Raw genomic sequence first — 17,702 nt, forward strand, 5'->3', positions numbered from 1 at the left:
CAGCAAATGCTACGGACCCAGCACTTAACAAAGGGCCCCGGCGCTAAATGCTTGCAAGTTCTAGATTTAAAGCTTTCGTGACTGCAAGGATCCATACTCTTTGGTTCTATTGGGTAAAGTCACGTGGGTAAAAAATAAAATAACAAAAATCACGACGTTTCGGCCACAACACAAGCGGCCTTCATCGGGTGAAGGGACGAGACTGTCTGGAGGACAGCGCTGGTTCCATTGGGTAAAGTCACCTACGTGACTTTACCCAATAGAACCAAAGAGTATGCTTGCAAGTTACCAATTCCGCTTCAGTGATTCTTGCACTCTATTATACCAGTGACGGATTAAGCTCGTGCGGTGCCTGTCCGCATGGTGTTATAAAGGAGCCCTAAATAAAATAAAAACACACGTTAATATTGAAACACAAATGTTTTTACTTGCATAGTAAAGTAATTGGAATGTTTTCATTTGCTATACAGCAAGATAACATGACAAATCTCGAACCTTAAACGCCCCCAGTCCTTCATGAAAGTTGAAGGCAGTGTAGTACTATAGTCATTGCCTCTAAACACGTGGGGCAGATCGTCCGCAGTGGTGCAAGCTGAGCCTGTCTGCTGCTGCTGCTGCTGAGCCACTGAATGTGGAAACCCGGTCCCTAGAAAGGTTTAGTTTAGCCCGATTTGTTTTTATATATATAGTTTCGAGTTAGACTAAAATTTTAATGTAGATTGTATTATAATTCTTCTTTGGTTCTTTCGGTAAAGTCACCACGTAGAATGAGAATAAAATAATAAATTGATAAAATAAAATAACACAATAATATTCTCACGACGTTTCGGCCACAACACAAGCGGCCTTCATCAGGTGAAGGGACGAGACTGTCTGGAGGACAGCGCTGGAGTGAGAATATTATGGTGTTATTTGATTTTATCAATTTATTATTTTATTCTCATTCTACGTGACTTTACCGAAAGAACCAAAGAATATGAATCCTTGCAGTCACGAAAGCTTTAAATCGAAATGTATTATGATTGTTATTGTGATCAAACATCAAAATGGGATTTTTTGTTGCACATTTTTGTTATTTGCAGGCATAAACAAACGGTGCTTTTTCTGGAAGACTTTATTGTTATATCCTTAGTTCTTTCGGTAAAGTCACGTTGAAGGGAAACAACAAAATAATAACCAACACACCTGAAGACGACCGTTTGTGTTATGGTCGAAACGTCGTGAGAATTTTTATTGTTTTATATATTTTTTTATTATTTTGTTGTTTCCCTTCAACGTGACTTTACCGAAAGAACTAAGAATATGAATTACTCAGTCACGAAAGCTTTAAATCAAGATTTTATTGTTGATTGTCGGGGATGTTTAAATTTGCGTACGGTAAAAAAAAATTGTAATGTATCTTGTTGTTATTTTATTGTTTTGTTGCTGTTGCGTCCGAATCAAGAGCCGAATGGGCTCACAGGGTTATTCCAAATAAATGAAATGAAACTGAAACTTCCCCATAACACCTGGGGCAGATCGCCAGCAGTGGTTCAAGCACAGCCTGGCTGCTGCTGATGATGAGCCACTGAATGTGGAAACCGATGCTGCTGATCAGGTTACGTCATGTTGCAGACTTCTTTCGCACCCTACTGTGACAAACCGTGCCAACCTTGAGGCTACACACACACAGACACAACACACATTGCGTCATTCGCCACTAAGTGGCCGTGACGTCACCACGACGCTTGTGCCAGTCTAGGTGCACCTTGAGGCTACCACGTGAAGTGTCGAACGCCCGCTGGCAGGGGGTCACCGGGCAGACCCAGCAGGTGCCACGGGTCGACTGACTGAGATGACCGAGACGACTGGCTGATGCACCACCTGTGCCCCCTACTGTGTAGTGTATAGTAGTGTACACACGCACACACACGTACACACACACACGTGCACACACACAACAACCGCCATTCGCCACTAAGTGGCGGTGATGTCACCACGACGCTTGTGCCAGGCTAGGTGCACCTTGAGGTCACGTGACCGAGACGACTGGCTGATGCACCACCTGTGCCCCCTACTGTGTAGTGTATAGTAGTGTACACAGGCACACACACGTACACACACACACGTACACACACACACAACAACCGCCATTCGCCACTAAGTGGCGGTGATGTCACCACGACGCTTGTGCCAGGCTAGGTGCACCTTGAGGCCACGTGACCGAGACGACTGGCTGATGCACCACCTGTGCCCCCTACTGTGCTACGCACACACACACAGACACAACACACATTGCACTCCCAGGAGGCCGTGGCTGATGGGATGTGTCAAACGAAGACGGGGACGTGATGGGAACCTGCAGGGCCCTGTAGGGGACATCCCACAGCCCAGTGACAACCTTGCAGCAGGGGCAAGCGCTGTTTGCGAGCACCTATTAAGGGGCCGTCCATAAATGACGTCACGCACCTAGGGTGGTGGGGGGGAGGGGTCAGACATTTGTGACGATGTGTGACGATGGGGCGGGGGCGGGGGTTTGAGAAATGTGACGTCACATCAAAATGCGCAACTTTAAATAAATATAGACGACACGTTCTACTTAATTAAAAATACTTTTTAATAAATGTTTTCTCCTACAACATCAGAGTGCAGAGCCACATTAAATACGCAACTACAATGGCAATAGTTTAATGCGATTTGAAGCATATTCTTGGTTCTTTCGGTAAAGTCACATTGAAGGGAAACAATAAAATAATAAAATATATATAAAACAATAAAATTCTCACGACGTTTCACACCTGGTTTTCACACCTGATGATGACTGTTTGTGTTACAGTCGAAACGTCGTGAGAATTGTATTGTTTTATATATATTATTATTTTATTGTTTCCCTTCAACGTGACTTTACCGAAAGAACCAAGAATATGAATCACTGCAGTCACGAAAGCTTTAAATCAAGATTTGAAGCATGTTTTATTTTTTATGAGGGGGGGGCAGAGCTTTGTGACGTCATACTTGAGGGGGGTCTCACTCTTTGTGACGCCGCGTGACGTAATTTATGGACGGCCCCTAAGATCGAGCGACTCTGGAACGGCACGAGGGCTGGAACGATTTGGGGAGAAAGTCAAATTGAGATTTTTTTCCTTTCTGACACATTGCGGTTTGATTTGCGATTCCAAAAACGTTGAAGGCAAGCTTCAGTTCAATATTCGCTGTGTAATTGATGTAAAACGTGCGATAGAGGCCATTAGCACGTGATACTATCGCAATATGAGCTGCTCAATAAATTCTAAAGCAAGGATGTGAACTTTGAAGTATATGAATTGCTTGCAGCGTCTTTATGAAAATGTTTTAACTGAAGTAGAACATTTTGATTTAAAGCTTTCGTGACTGCAGTAATTCATATTCTTAGTTTTTTCGGTAAAGTCACGTTGAAGAGAAACAACAAAATAATAAAATATATATAAAACAATAAAAATTCTCACGACGTTTCGACCATAACTCAAACGGTCATCTTCAGGTGTGTTGGTTCGCATAAATTTATTTTTAATCGGCGCATTCATTTATTTATTTATAAAAAAACGTTAGCGCCACGCGCAGCGATTTGGCAGTTTACCCAGGACTAGTCCATCTATATTCTGAAAAGAGGAGGGGGGAGACGAAATTTTTTATAATGTATGCTGTCTGAAAGCCACTGTAAGTGTGAACAATCAATTAAGAACTGAAATGGTTTATCAAATCTTTCCAATGATTGCTAAGATAGAATCCATCTTCTCGGTTGAAATTGTCTCTGTGCTTGTATATGTGGATAGCCTCATGAACGAATCTCTCATGGAAGCCAGATGGCTTACAAAGAACCTCTGTCTTGGAAAAGTCAATGGCATGTGAGCCTACTGAATTAGAACAATGATCTGCTACGGCCGAGGTGTTGGTCCTACCGTGTTTAAGGTCTGCTTTGTGTTCACGAATGCGGTCCGAGACATGGCGTTTGGTTTCTCCAATGTAACTACTACCACAGAGGCAACTTAGTTTGTAGACACCAGGGTATTGTATGTCCGGAATCACATCTTTTACAGACGGAACCAGATCACGGATTTTATGTAATGTGTTGAAACGGACCTGGATCTTGTGTTTATTCAAGATTTTGGAGATCTTTTTTGTGATCCCAGCAATGTAGGGTAAAGTGATGGTTTTGAAAGGCTCCTCAAGAGGATTCTTCTTCATGGTTTGAGTGATAGCTTTGCGGATTGTATAGTCGGAGTAACCATTAGCCCTAAGAGCTTGGTGTACGTGCTTGAGTTCACTGCTTATGTGTTCCTGGTCGGATATGCATTGGGCTCTATGATACAGAGTCTTGATGAGAGAATTCTTCTGTGATGGATGGTGGTGGGAATCCGGTTTCAGATAAGCATCCGTATGGGTAGCTTTCCTGTAGACAGAGTGGCTCATTGAACCATCAGGTCTCTTTTTAATTAGGACATCCAAAAAATGTATCTTGCCATCTATTTCGACTTCCATGGTAAATCTGATGGCTGGGTGTATGGAATTGATGTGGTCGAAGAATTGGTCTAGAGCAGGCCGGCCATGTGGCCAGATGACAAAAGTGTCATCCACGTACCTCTTCCATAAGGTTGGGCGCAGAGTGGCAGTCTGGATGGCGTCAGTCTCAAATTTCTCCATGAAAATGTTAGCTATAACTGGAGAAAGGGGGGAGCCCATTGGGGTGCCCTCAGTTTGTTTGTAGAAAGTTCAATTCCAAGTGAAGTATGTATTGGTTAAACAGTGTCTCACCAGGGGGGGGTACCTCAGTGTTTAGTCCTTGATGAACCAAGTCTTCAATTATTGCAATGGTGTCAGGTACAGGAACCTTGGTGAATAAGGAAACTACATCAAAACTGACAAGCAGGTCGTCTGGGGACAGGGAAATACCCTTGATTGTCGATACCAGGTGAGTAGAATTTTGTACCGCAGAGGTGGTCTTTCCAGTGAAAGAACGCAGGATTTCAGACAAAAAACGAGCTAGTTTGTAGGTGGGGGAGCTGATAGTAGAGACTATGGGACGAAGAGGTGTATCTACTTTATGTATTTTTGGTAAGCCGTATAATCTTGGTGGCCTGGCAGCAGAAGGTTTCAACGAAAACTGTTTAGATTGATCAATTAATGCGGTTGAATCAGAAATTATTTTGTTGGTTTGTGTGACGAGGCTGTTGGTGGGATCTCTTTTTATTTTTGTATAACTACCATCGTCGAGTAATTCTTTAATTTTGTTGTTGTATTCTATTTTATCCATGATGACAGTAGCATTGCCTTTGTCAGCTGAGAGGACTACAATATCATTCCTCTTTTTTAATTTATATAATTCAAAACGTTCATCTTTGCTGAAGTTGCTAGCTGGCATCTTAGCGTTTTTGAGGGTTGCAGCGATTTCAGATCTTGCTACGTCTGCAGCGATGTGACCCAGGCCCCTGAGAGCAACATATACTTGGGCAATTATATCATTAACTGGTATGTGTTTAGGTGTGACTGCAAAGTTTAGACCTTTAGCTAAAACGGATTTCAGACCATCGGAAATAGAACTGTTACTGCGATTAATTACGACTTTATTAACGTCTAACTTTTTGGTGTGTGGGTCCGGTATTTTGTTGAAGAGGAGGTTAAATTTGGAAATCAGGTTTTCCTTACATTTGGTCGACATAGTAGCAGCTGAAGAGGCAGTCATATTGTCTACATGTTCCCAATCCGATGTGGACATTATTGCCGTCAATGATAAGTGTGATTTGTAGAGTGTCTTGTCTAACTGATCTAGTTCTGTGCGTATAAGTCTGATTTTTTCTGAGATAAGAGCTAAGCTAGTTTTGAAAAGAATTCGTTTCGCATTAGAAGAAGTTACAGCAGCAGAGGTCAGTGTAAATGCGATTGGTATTACCCCAGAGTCGCGGCATCTCTTCAGGAAGGTGAGAGACTCGATCAGCTGAGCTTTCTTATCCCGGAGTTTGTTGAAGGATCTTAAAGTTATGTGAAAACCCTCCCCGTAGAGGCGATTAAATTTTGATTTAAAGCTTTCGTGACTGCAGTAATTCATATTCTTAGTTTTTTCGGTAAAGTCACGTTGAAGAGAAACAACAAAATAATAAAATATATATAAAACAATAAAAATTCTCACGACGTTTCGACCATAACTCAAACGGTCATCTTCAGGTGTGTTGGTTCGCATAAATTTATTTTTAAATGGCGCATTTATTTATTTATAAAAAACGTTAGCGCCACGCGCAGCGATTTGGCAGTTTACCCAGGACTAGTCCATCTATATTCTGAAAAGAGGAGGGGGGAGACGAATTTTTTTATAATGTATGCTGTCTGAAAGCCACTGTAAGTGTGAACAATCAATTAAGAACTGAAATGGTTTATCAAATCTTTCCAATGATTGCTAAGATAGAATCCATCTTCTCGGTTGAAATTGTCTCTGTGCTTGTATATGTGGATAGCCTCATGAACGAATCTCTCATGGAAGCCAGATGGCTTACAAAGAACCTCTGTCTTGGAAAAGTCAATGGCATGTGAGCCTACTGAATTAGAACAATGATCTGCTACGGTCGAGGTGTTGGTCCTACCGTGTTTAAGGTCTGCTTTGTGTTCACGAATGCGGTCCGAGACATGGCGTTTGGTTTCTCCAATGTAACTACTACCACAGAGGCAACTTAGTTTGTAGACACCAGGGTATTGTATGTCCGGAATCACATCTTTTATAGACGGAACCAGATCACGGATTTTATGTAATGTGTTGAAACGGACCTGGATCTTGTGTTTATTCAAGATTTTGGAGATCTTTTTTGTGATCCCAGCAATGTAGGGTAAAGTGATGGTTTTGAAAGGCTCCTCAAGAGGGTTCTTCTTCATGGTTTGAGTGATAGCTTTGCGGATTGTATAGTCGGAGTAACCATTAGCCCTAAGAGCTTGGTGTACGTGCTTGAGTTCACTGCTTATGTGTTCCTGGTCGGATATGCATTGGGCTCTATGATACAGAGTCTTGATGAGAGAATTCTTCTGTGATGGATGGTGGTGGGAATCCGGTTTCAGATAAGCATCCGTATGGGTAGCTTTCCTGTAGACAGAGTGGCTCATTTAACCATCAGGTCTCTTTTTAATTAGGACATCCAAAAAATGTATCTTGCCATCTATTTCGACTTCCATGGTAAATCTGATGGCTGGGTGTATGGAATTGATGTGGTCGAAGAATTGGTCTAGAGCAGGCCGGCCATGTGGCCAGATGACAAAAGTGTCATCCACGTACCTCTTCCATAAGGTTGGGCGCAGAGTGGCAGTCTGGATGGCACCCCAATGGGCTCCCCCCTTTCTCCAGTTATAGCTAACATTTTCATGGAGAAATTTGAGACTGACGCCATCCAGACTGCCACTCTGCGCCCAACCTTATGGAAGAGGTACGTGGATGACACTTTTGTCATCTGGCCACATGGCCGGCCTGCTCTAGACCAATTCTTCGACCACATCAATTCCATACACCCAGCCATCAGATTTACCATGGAAGTCGAAATAGATGGCAAGATACCTTTTTTGGATGTCCTAATTAAAAAGAGACCTGATGGTTCAATGAGCCACTCTGTCTACAGGAAAGCTACCCATACGGATGCTTATCTGAAACCGGATTCCCACCACCATCCATCACAGAAGAATTCTCTCATCAAGACTCTGTATCATAGAGCCCAATGCATATCCGACCAGGAACACATAAGCAGTGAACTCAAGCACGTACACCAAGCTCTTAGGGCTAATGGTTACTCCGACTATACAATCCGCAAAGCTATCACTCAAACCATGAAGAAGAATCCTCTTGAGGAGCCTTTCAAAACCATCACTTTACCCTACATTGCTGGGATCACAAAAAAGATCTCCAAAATCTTGAATAAACACAAGATCCAGGTCCGTTTCAACACATTACATAAAATCCGTGATCTGGTTCCGTCTGTAAAAGATGTGATTCCGGACATACAATACCCTGGTGTCTACAAACTAAGTTGCCTCTGTGGTAGTAGTTACATTGGAGAAACCAAACGCCATGTCTCGGACCGCATTCGTGAACACAAAGCAGACCTTAAACACGGTAGGACCAACACCTCGGCCGTAGCAGATCATTGTTCTAATTCAGTAGGCTCACATGCCATTGACTTTTCCAAGACAGAGGTTCTTTGTAAGCCATCTGGCTTCCATGAGAGATTCGTTCATGAGGCTATCCACATATACAAGCACAGAGACAATTTCAACCGAGAAGATGGATTCTATCTTAGCAATCATTGGAAAGATTTGATAAACCATTTCAGTTCTTAATTGATTGTTCACACTTACAGTGGCTTTCAGACAGCATACATTATAAAAAAAATTCGTCTCCCCCCTCCTCTTTTCAGAATATAGATGGACTAGTCCTGGGTAAACTGCCAAATCGCTGCGCGTGGCGCTAACGTTTTTTTAATAAATAAATAAATGCGCCGTTTGAAAATAAATTTATGCGAACCAACACACCTGAAGATGACCGTTTGAGTTATGGTCGAAACGTCGTGAGAATTTTTATTGTTTTATATATATTTTATTATTTTGTTGTTTCTCTTCAACGTGACTTTACCGAAAAAACTAAGAATATGAAGTAGAACAATCAAACGCGGAACAATTGTTTTGTTAAATAAAATAAAAACCGTTCTAATAATAAATAAAACAATTTTTGCCAATCGCGTTGTTGTAAATTGCGATATCGATTTGAAATCGATTAATCGTTCAGCCCTACACCTCTCATGCCGAGGGTGTGGCCAGCACCGCCCCGGCCGTCTTTGTCTCTCCCCCCCTCCCTCGTGCTAGCGATGTTTGTTGCAGGTGTCTCATTTGAGGCTGAGTCGACCTAGGGGGGGAGGGAAGGGCAAGGGGCAATGCTAAATTATATGCTAATTCCTTTGTCAAGGCGCTTTGTTTTCTTCTCACACAGCTTAAAGGTCATAATGTTAGTTCTTTCGGTAAAGTCACGTTGAAGGGAAACAATAAAATAATAAAATATCTAAAACAATAAACAATTATATTTTATTGTTTCCCTTCAACGTGACTTTACCGAAAGAACTAAGAATATGAATTACTGCAGTAACGAAAGCTTTAAATCAAAAGCTTAAAGGTCGTGATCTAAGCGTGATTTCTCTCACTCCAGCGCTGTCCTCCAGACAGTCTCGTCCCTTCACCTGATGAAGGCCGCTTGTGTTGTGGCCGAAACGTCGTGAGAATTTTGTTATTTTATTTTCACCTACGTGACTTTACCCAATAGAACCAATGAGTAAAGGGCAAGGGGGTTGAGCAGAGCCGGTGACGTCACGCGGCGAGCGACGTGACGTCGCGCGCGCGGTGACGTCATCTCCTGGCGTCGCTTCCACGTGAAGTCACCAATAAAGTCAATAAAGAATTAAAGCTTTCGTGACTGCATAAAATTACTCGTTGGTTTTTTTTTGCGGTAAAGTCACGTATGTAGAAATACAATAAAATTATATTAAAACAAAAAACAATCACAAGCCTGTTCCCACCTACCCCCCCCCCCCCTTATGTGTATGTGCAATATGCGCTTGTTTACGGCTCTCTCTCTGGCCCCCTCCTCCCCCCAACTCTTTTTCCTATTTAAAGCTTCTGTTCATCCCTCCGAAACCCCCTCTCTCCCTCCTGGCCTCTCTGTCCGTCTTTCCTCCCTCCTTACCTCTTGGCGGACTTGGGTATATATTTATATATTTATTTATATATGTATATATTTTTATATATATACACTCAAAACTGCTCGAGAGGAGTTGTACACCCCTAGCTGCCACTGCTATTCAGTGGCCTAAAATAAAATAAAAATGTTTTGCTCGGAATGACCGCTGCAAAGTATGATCTGTATTTAGATTTAGTGTGCTGATCTTAAAGGTGCATTGAAAAAATTGATACTCCGACTGATGCTCCTGTTGTTGTGGAGTGACTCATGCAGCCAGCTATGGCTCTAGATTTTGGTGTTATAATTTATTTATGTAGTTTATTGTTAGAAATTCGGTCACAGTCCCTATGATCACTGTTACATTGGATTTATGGCTTTTATTTTGGTGATTTCGAAAAGTTTTTTTTTGTTTTGGCCATGTTTTTGTTTATTGTAGTACGGAGTTAGACTGTTGGCCTTAATCTTAGTTGTCTTGTGGTTGTTGTTATTTGACTTGCATCCCACTGGGATTTTTGCACACAGCGTTGGTGTACGGTGCTATTTCAGGAATATTTTGATATTTTTGTTCCTGTATTTTCTGTTTGCACAAAGTCACACAAAGTCACTTTAAGATGTTTTCTTGTTCATGTTTTTTGTTTGTTGCGGTTGCACCCGATTCAAGAGCCGAATGGCTCACAGGGCTATACCAAATAAATGAACTATGAACTATTTCTACTGACCGTGTACCTCGTATTTTTTCACTCTTGTCTATGCTGGTATGTGCAATCCAGAGGTTGAACACGAAATTTAACACTCTTCTGAAATTCGTGGTCCGCCAGGAAGTATCTAACTGTGTTGTTGGCCTGACTGGATGTGCTTCACATAATGTTTTTTCAGGTTTGTTGAATTCTCGTCTCTCATCTTTTTGTTGTTGTATTTACCTCCGTGATTTGTTCTTGACTCCTGATGAAGATCGCTTGCGTTGTGATCGAAACGTCGTGATTGTTTTTTTGTTTTAACATAATTTTATTGTATTTCTACATACGTTACTTTACCGAAAAAAAACAATGAGTAAGGTAAGGTCATTTACATGTTTTTTACCGGGTAAAAGGTTAAAAGGTAAAGGTGTCGACATGCCAAGGGGTAAGGTAAAGGGTAGGGTAAAGGTAGCTCGGAAGAATTACCCGGTAGGGTAAAGGTAGCGGCGATGTACTAACCCGGTAAATACGGTGCCTTGTTTACCGCTAAAAGCTCCGTGGCGCAGTCCGTGGCCTACATTTAATAAGTAATTATTTTTTTAAACTCTTTTTAAAAACACGCTGTTATGAAATATACGAGTAATGGCAGAACTGCACGACTCCAGGAAGTGGCACCGAAGTTTGCCACAACGTAAGAGGGACCCGTGGGCAATTACAGCCAACGTCAGTTGAGCGTGGACAATTAGACCCAAGCCGAAACATAACATGTAAAAAATTATGTCTAAAAATATTTTTTCTTTTATTTTTCATGATAGAATATAGTATTGTCATCAGTATGACATAAGCATACCAAGTTTGCAGTCGATACCACATTGGGAAGTGGGTTAACATTGAGTTACATGATTTGAAGATACGACAAGACAGAGTTTAAAGAAAGCGTGTAAAATTGGAATCATTGAGAGTATTCTATAGATGAATAAAGCGCTCCACCTAGCATTTACCTGTTATAAACCTTGTTCATGTGTAGTAGTACGCCAGTAATTACCCTGTAATCGGGTAATTTGTATGTGGTAAGGGTAAAAGGTCGGGTAAAGGTAGGCTCGTTGCTTTTAACCTTTTACCTTACCTGCTGAAGGGTAAAAGGTAGGGTAGAGTGATTGTATTGTGGTAAGGTTAAAGGTAGGGTAAAGGTAGGGTCGTCGTTTTTACCTTACCATGCCGAGGCCTAGCCAAAAGCACGAGACAGGAGGGTAAGAAAGTGCTGTAGCAATGTCAGAACTCCACAACTCCAGGAAGTGGCCCCGAAGCTTCCCACAACGTAAGGGGGACCGTGCCAACGTCAGTTTACCGTGGACAATTAGACCCCAGCCTAAACATAACATATACAAAAGAATGTTTACAAATATATATTTTAATTTTTAATGATAGAATATAGTACTGTCATCAGTGTGACATAAGTATAGCAAGTTTGTAGTCGATACCGCATTGAGAAGTGGGTCAAAATTGAGTTGCAAGATTTGATACAACAGACAGCGTGAGTTAATAGAAAGCGTGTAAAAGATTGTTTAAAATATATATTTTTAATGATAGAATATAGCATTATCATCAGTGTGACATAAGCATACCAAGTTTGTAGTCGATACCGCATTGGCAAGTGGGTTAACATTGAGTTACAAGATTTGAGGATACGGCAACAATGACAACAGACAGAGTGAGTTAAAATACAGCGTGTAATAAAGAGTGAGACGTCTGCTAGTGCGGGAGCCAGGTAGGAGAACCAGGTAGAAGGGAGGAGGAGCCCGGGCTAAGGGGATAACAGGTCCCTGCACGGTGGGCTGGTAGGAACATTGGAATTTTTCAAGTCGCTGCGCTGTCTATTGCTGATTTTACACCCAACAGCACGAGATTTCACTTCGTTAAAGTATTGAAAGGGGACGGACGGACGGACGCATTAATCTATTGCAGGCTGGTACACTCAGTTTACAACTTCGTTCCTACCAGTAAAAGGGGAACCTGTACGGAAGGGGAGGTGAGAGAGAGAGAGCGAGGAGCTAGGGCACAGGGAGAAAGGCTCCTGGGCCAGAGAGACAAAGGAGGCTACGGGTGGAAGAGTTCGGGGTAGCCTGGACGAAGGTCGTGGGAGTTGGGAGAGAGGGCTAATGAGTACCCGCGACGAAACTAAGAGTGCGGACGTCGGTGTGAATAAACGGCAGGCAGCCCTGAATATTCGACCGTGGTCTCCGTCTGAGTCTGCGATCCCACAGGGCATCCTGAAGCACAACGCTACACTAGAACAGCACCCCCGCCTTCTTTGGTTCTTTCGGTAAAGTCACGTAGAATGAGAATAAAATAATAAATTGATAAAATAAAATAACACAATATTCTCACGACGTTTCACTCCAGCGCTGTCCTACCAGACAGTCTCGTCCCTTCACCTGATGAAGGCCGCTTGTGTTGTGGCCGAAACGTCGTGAGAATATTATTGTTATTTTATTTTATCAATTTATTATTTTATTCTCATTCTACGTGACTTTACCGAAAGAACCAAAGAAGATGAATCATTGCAGTCACGAAAGCTTTAAATCGAAATTTAACCGCCTCTACGGGGAGGGATTCCACACATCCTTAAGATCATTCAACAGACTTCGGGATAAGAAGGCTTAACTAATCGAGTCTCTCACCTTTCTGAAGAGATGCCGCGACTCTAAGGCGCTTTGTTCCTCTCACACAGCTTAAAGGCCGTGATCTGAACGTGGCTCTTTCACTCCAGCGCTGTCCTACCAGACAGTCTCGTCCCTTCACCTGATGAAGGCCGCTTGTGTTGTGGCCGAAACGTCGTGAGAATATTATTGTGTTATTTTATTTTATCAATTTATTATTTTATTCTCATTCTACGTGACTTTACCGAAAGAACCAAAGAAGATGAATCATTGCAGTCACGAAAGCTTTAAATCGAAGCACCCCCGCCGTTGTGCTAAAGAGCAAACAGACATGCACAATCTGAGCACGACGTTTCGCCAGTAATTACAACCAGCATCAGGCAACAGCCAGATGATGCGTTGTGGCTTTGCTCTCTAACGCACCGGTGGGCGCTGTACTAGTATACTACCTACTACACATTACACTACTATACACTACACTATACACTACACATTACACTATACACTACTATACACTACACATTACACTACTATACACTACACATTACACTACTATACACTACACATTACACTACTATACACTACACATTACACTACTATACACTACATATTATACTACTATACACTACACATTACACTACTATACACTGCACTATACTATACACTACTATACACTGCACAATACTACACTATACACTGCACTATACTACACTATACACTGCACTATACTATACACTACACTACTATACATTACACTATACACTACACAATACACTAGTGCTGTACTAGCAACGAATTGGCACGTTCCGTTAACGTGACAACCCTCACCAGTTAGCTGTCGGGTGGTGGCGGGGGGTTTAACGACGCAAACATTTGTACATTTACGCGATCTAACCCAAGAAAACCCCGGATTATGGCTATTGTTACGTGTTAAACAGAGGAGTTTAATAGTAGTCTAGTGGCTAAGAGTAACCCTCCCTTACCAACACCTGTGCCAGGGGATTCTGTGCATCGAACCTCCGTTCGACTCGTTTTTATTACACGCTTTGATACTGTGTAGGAACCTCCTGGCTCCACCGGCCCACAGGGGATTATTGTGTCCGTCCGTCCGTCGTGCATCCAAAAATGGGAGGGGTCGGGCTGGGTGGAGAGGGGAGGGTGGGGAGGGGCTGGGTGGGGAGGGGAGGGTGGGGAGGGGCTGGGTGGTGAGGGGAGGGTGGGGAGGGGCTGGGTGGGGAGGGGAGGGTGGGGAGGGGCTGGGTGGTGAGGGGAGGGTGGGGAGGAGCTGGGTGGAGAGGGGAGGGTGGGGAGGGGAGGGTGGGGAGGGGCTGGGTGGGGAGGGGCTGGGTGGAGAGGGGAGGGTGGGGTAGGGCTGGGTGGGGTAGGGCTGGGTGGGGTAGGGCTGGGTGGGTTAGGGCTGGGTGGGGTAGGGCTGGGTGGGGTAGGGCTGGGTGTGGTAGGGCTGGGTGGGGTCGGGCTGGGTGGGGTAGGGCTGGGTGGGGTAGGGCTGGGTGGGGTAGGGCTGGGTGGGGTAGGGCTGGGTGGGGTAGGGCTGGGTGGGGTAGGGCTGGGTGGGGTAGGGCTGGGTGGGGTAGGGCTGGGTGGGGTAGGGCTGGGTGGGGTAGGGCTGGGTGGGGTAGGGCTGGGTGGGGTAGGGCTGGGTGGGCAAGGCAGCCACGGCACACACGAGTGGGTGGTAGGCCACCAACCACTTCCGGCTCATCTTCACGACATTTTTCCCTCCACGTGGAGAATCAACCACACGCGTTTGGAGTATGCGGCTGCCAATTCGTGGGTATTGTACTCTTTATTTTCCTCTCCACCATCCCAGGTCCTCACTCGGTCCCCACCCTTCACGCCGGCTTGTGCCCGCCCTCACAGTCGGGCATATTGTGCGGAATACACCACGTGGTGCCGCCGTTGACCCTGGCCAATGAACGTTCCTACCAGCTCCCTCCGCAGGAGAATGTGTTTTAACTCGCTGACTGTTGTTGCATCCTCAAATCTTGTAACTCAATGTTAACCCACTTCCCAACGTGGTATCGACTGTAAACTTGGTATACCTCTGTGTCATACCGATGACAATACTATATTCTATCATAAAAATGTAAAATAAATCTTTTTAAACAATATTTCTTACATGTTATGTTTCGGCTTGGGTCTAATTGTCCACGGTCGTTGGCTGTAAATCAGTGGTTCTTAACCTTGTTGGAGGTACCGAACCCCACCAGTTTCATATGCGCATTCACCGAACCCCTCTTTAGTGAAAAATAAAATGTGATTTTTTTCAAATTCAAGACATAGATGTTTTTTACTGGTACACAAAATGAGCCGTTCAAAGAATAAAACCAACACAATGCATAAACTCACAACAAATTACATACCTGGAAATCAATGTGACTTCTGCTGTTGCCGTTGAGAGATCAGTTCAGATATGCGTGGCTTCACCTTGGCAAGTGCCACTCTCATGTCATTTTCACAGCAAAGTCTGTTCCTTTTCTTCGTTTTTATGTCCAGCATCCTCGAAAAGGATTGCTCACAAAGATATGTTGTAACAAATGGTATAAAAAAATCCAGGGCTTTCTTAGCAATAACTGGATACTTGTTCATTTGTCGACACCAAAACGTTGAGAGCGTTGTTGTTCTGAAGAGTTGCTGTTGAACCTGGCTCTGCTGAATTTCAATGATTTCGTCGAGGAATTCATCATTGACATCTGCTGTTTCAACAGCAAACGTGAACGGCTGTCTCACCCATGCTGGATATGACTCTCTTGTAGGGAAATATCCGTCGAGAGACTTTGCAAGCTCATCTAAGTGCGTGGCAATTGTTTGCTTCAGTTCCGTGGATACAGAAATATCTCCGATTCCAGACACATCTTCGATCTTACTTGCACAGTCGTCCAGAAGCGGGAAGTTTGCGAAGTTATTGTTCTCTGTTCGTCGTTTCCATAACGGTAGCTTTTTTTGAAAAGCCTTCAGGTGTTCTTCCGCTTCCATGATATTGACTCCACCACCCTGCATCTGCTGATTGAGATGATTGAGAGCTGCGAATATATCAGCCATGTACGCTAAAATGAGAATGAACTCAGGATTTTTGAAGCAATCTGCATGGCAGTGTTGGTGCTCTTGCAAAAACAGGGCTAATTCCACACGCATGGCAAGAACACGATTCAGCACCTGTCCCCGGGATAACCACCGAATATTAGAATGGAGCAGAAGTACCTCAAATTCAGAGCCCATTTCTTTACACAGCTCACTGAAGATGCGGTGCCTCAGAGCACTTTTTCGCACATAGTTCACACATTCCACCACAGTTTTTAATACTTCTGCCATTTTTGGAGGTAAGGTTTTTGTTGCCAACGCATGCCTGTGCAGAATACAATGCGTCACAATGATGTGTGGTGCATCGGCCTTTACTTACGCACCAAAGCCAGACTTTCTTCCCAGCATGACTGGAGCTCCGTCCGTACAAACTGCAGAAACCATATCCCATGAAAGATTGTTGTCTCTGAAGAAGTCATCCACAAGCTTCTTCACATCGGCTGCCTTCGTTGTTGTTGTAAGAGGCTTACAAAATAAAAACTCTTCTTTTATCATGTCGTCTTTCACATAGCGTACAAAAACAGCAAGCTGGCTTAGATCAGAAACGTCTGTGGTTTCGTCGAGTTGAAGGCTGAATTTTGCCGGGCTTGAAATCAGATCCGCGACTACTTGAGCCAAGATGTCTTTACTCATGTCTTCTATTCTGTCCCTGACGGTGTCATTTGAAAGGGGAATTTGGGATAATTTACCTTCGGCCGCTGTTCCGAGTATCAGATTCGCCATCTTTAATGCAGCTGGTTTCACAAGTGTTTCACCAATGGTGTGTGGCTTGCCCTGCTTTGCGATCAGGTAAGCAACTTCGTACGATGCTGTCAGGATAGGTTTGTTAACAGGTACAAATCCAAGAGCAGGCAGAGTGGCCCTTTCATCGAATCTGGCTCTCTTCACCCTGAATTCAGCAAGTGTTGTGTTCTTGTATTCCCCGTCTCCATGCAGCTTCAAGAAGTGTTCCTTTAGTTTTGCCGGTGCAAGACTAGAGTTGCTCAACTTGGCGTTGCAAATCATGCAGATAGGACGCTCACTCCCATCACGTTCCGTGATACATGAGAATCCATGTTGTACATATTCGTCCGACCACTTTCTTCTTTTGCCCGACATAGTTAGTATGGATAAAATATTAAAGAAATCACACGACGTACGACAACAACAGTCACACGTTGACTACTGAGTACGCACTAAATTCCCCGCAGCGCTGATTGGCCAAGCAGTGTAGCATGATCATCTGCAGCCAGTGATGGCCAAGCGGGCCGTGTGTGTCATCACAAATTTACACAATAATTCAAGTGTGTCCGGACCTCCGTGGCGGGGGCTCTGCCGAACCCCTGAGATCGACTCACCGAACCCCTGGGGTTCGATCGAACCCAGGTTAAGAACCACTGCTGTAAATCATCACCACGGGTCCCCTTACGTTGTGGCAAACTTTGGGGCCACTTCCTGGAGTGGTGCAGTTCTTCCATTGCTAGTAGGGTACATTTCATTAAAGCGTGTTTTTATTTTTTAAAAATGTAAACATTACCTATCATTATAGTTTTTAATACTCGATGCAACCAGGAG

Source organism: Petromyzon marinus, chromosome 80 (assembly GCF_048934315.1).
Source record: "Petromyzon marinus isolate PM22_M1 ecotype Great Lakes invasive population chromosome 80, UKy_Petmar_22M1.pri1.0, whole genome shotgun sequence".
Classification (NCBI taxonomy): Eukaryota; Metazoa; Chordata; class Hyperoartia; order Petromyzontiformes; family Petromyzontidae; genus Petromyzon; species Petromyzon marinus.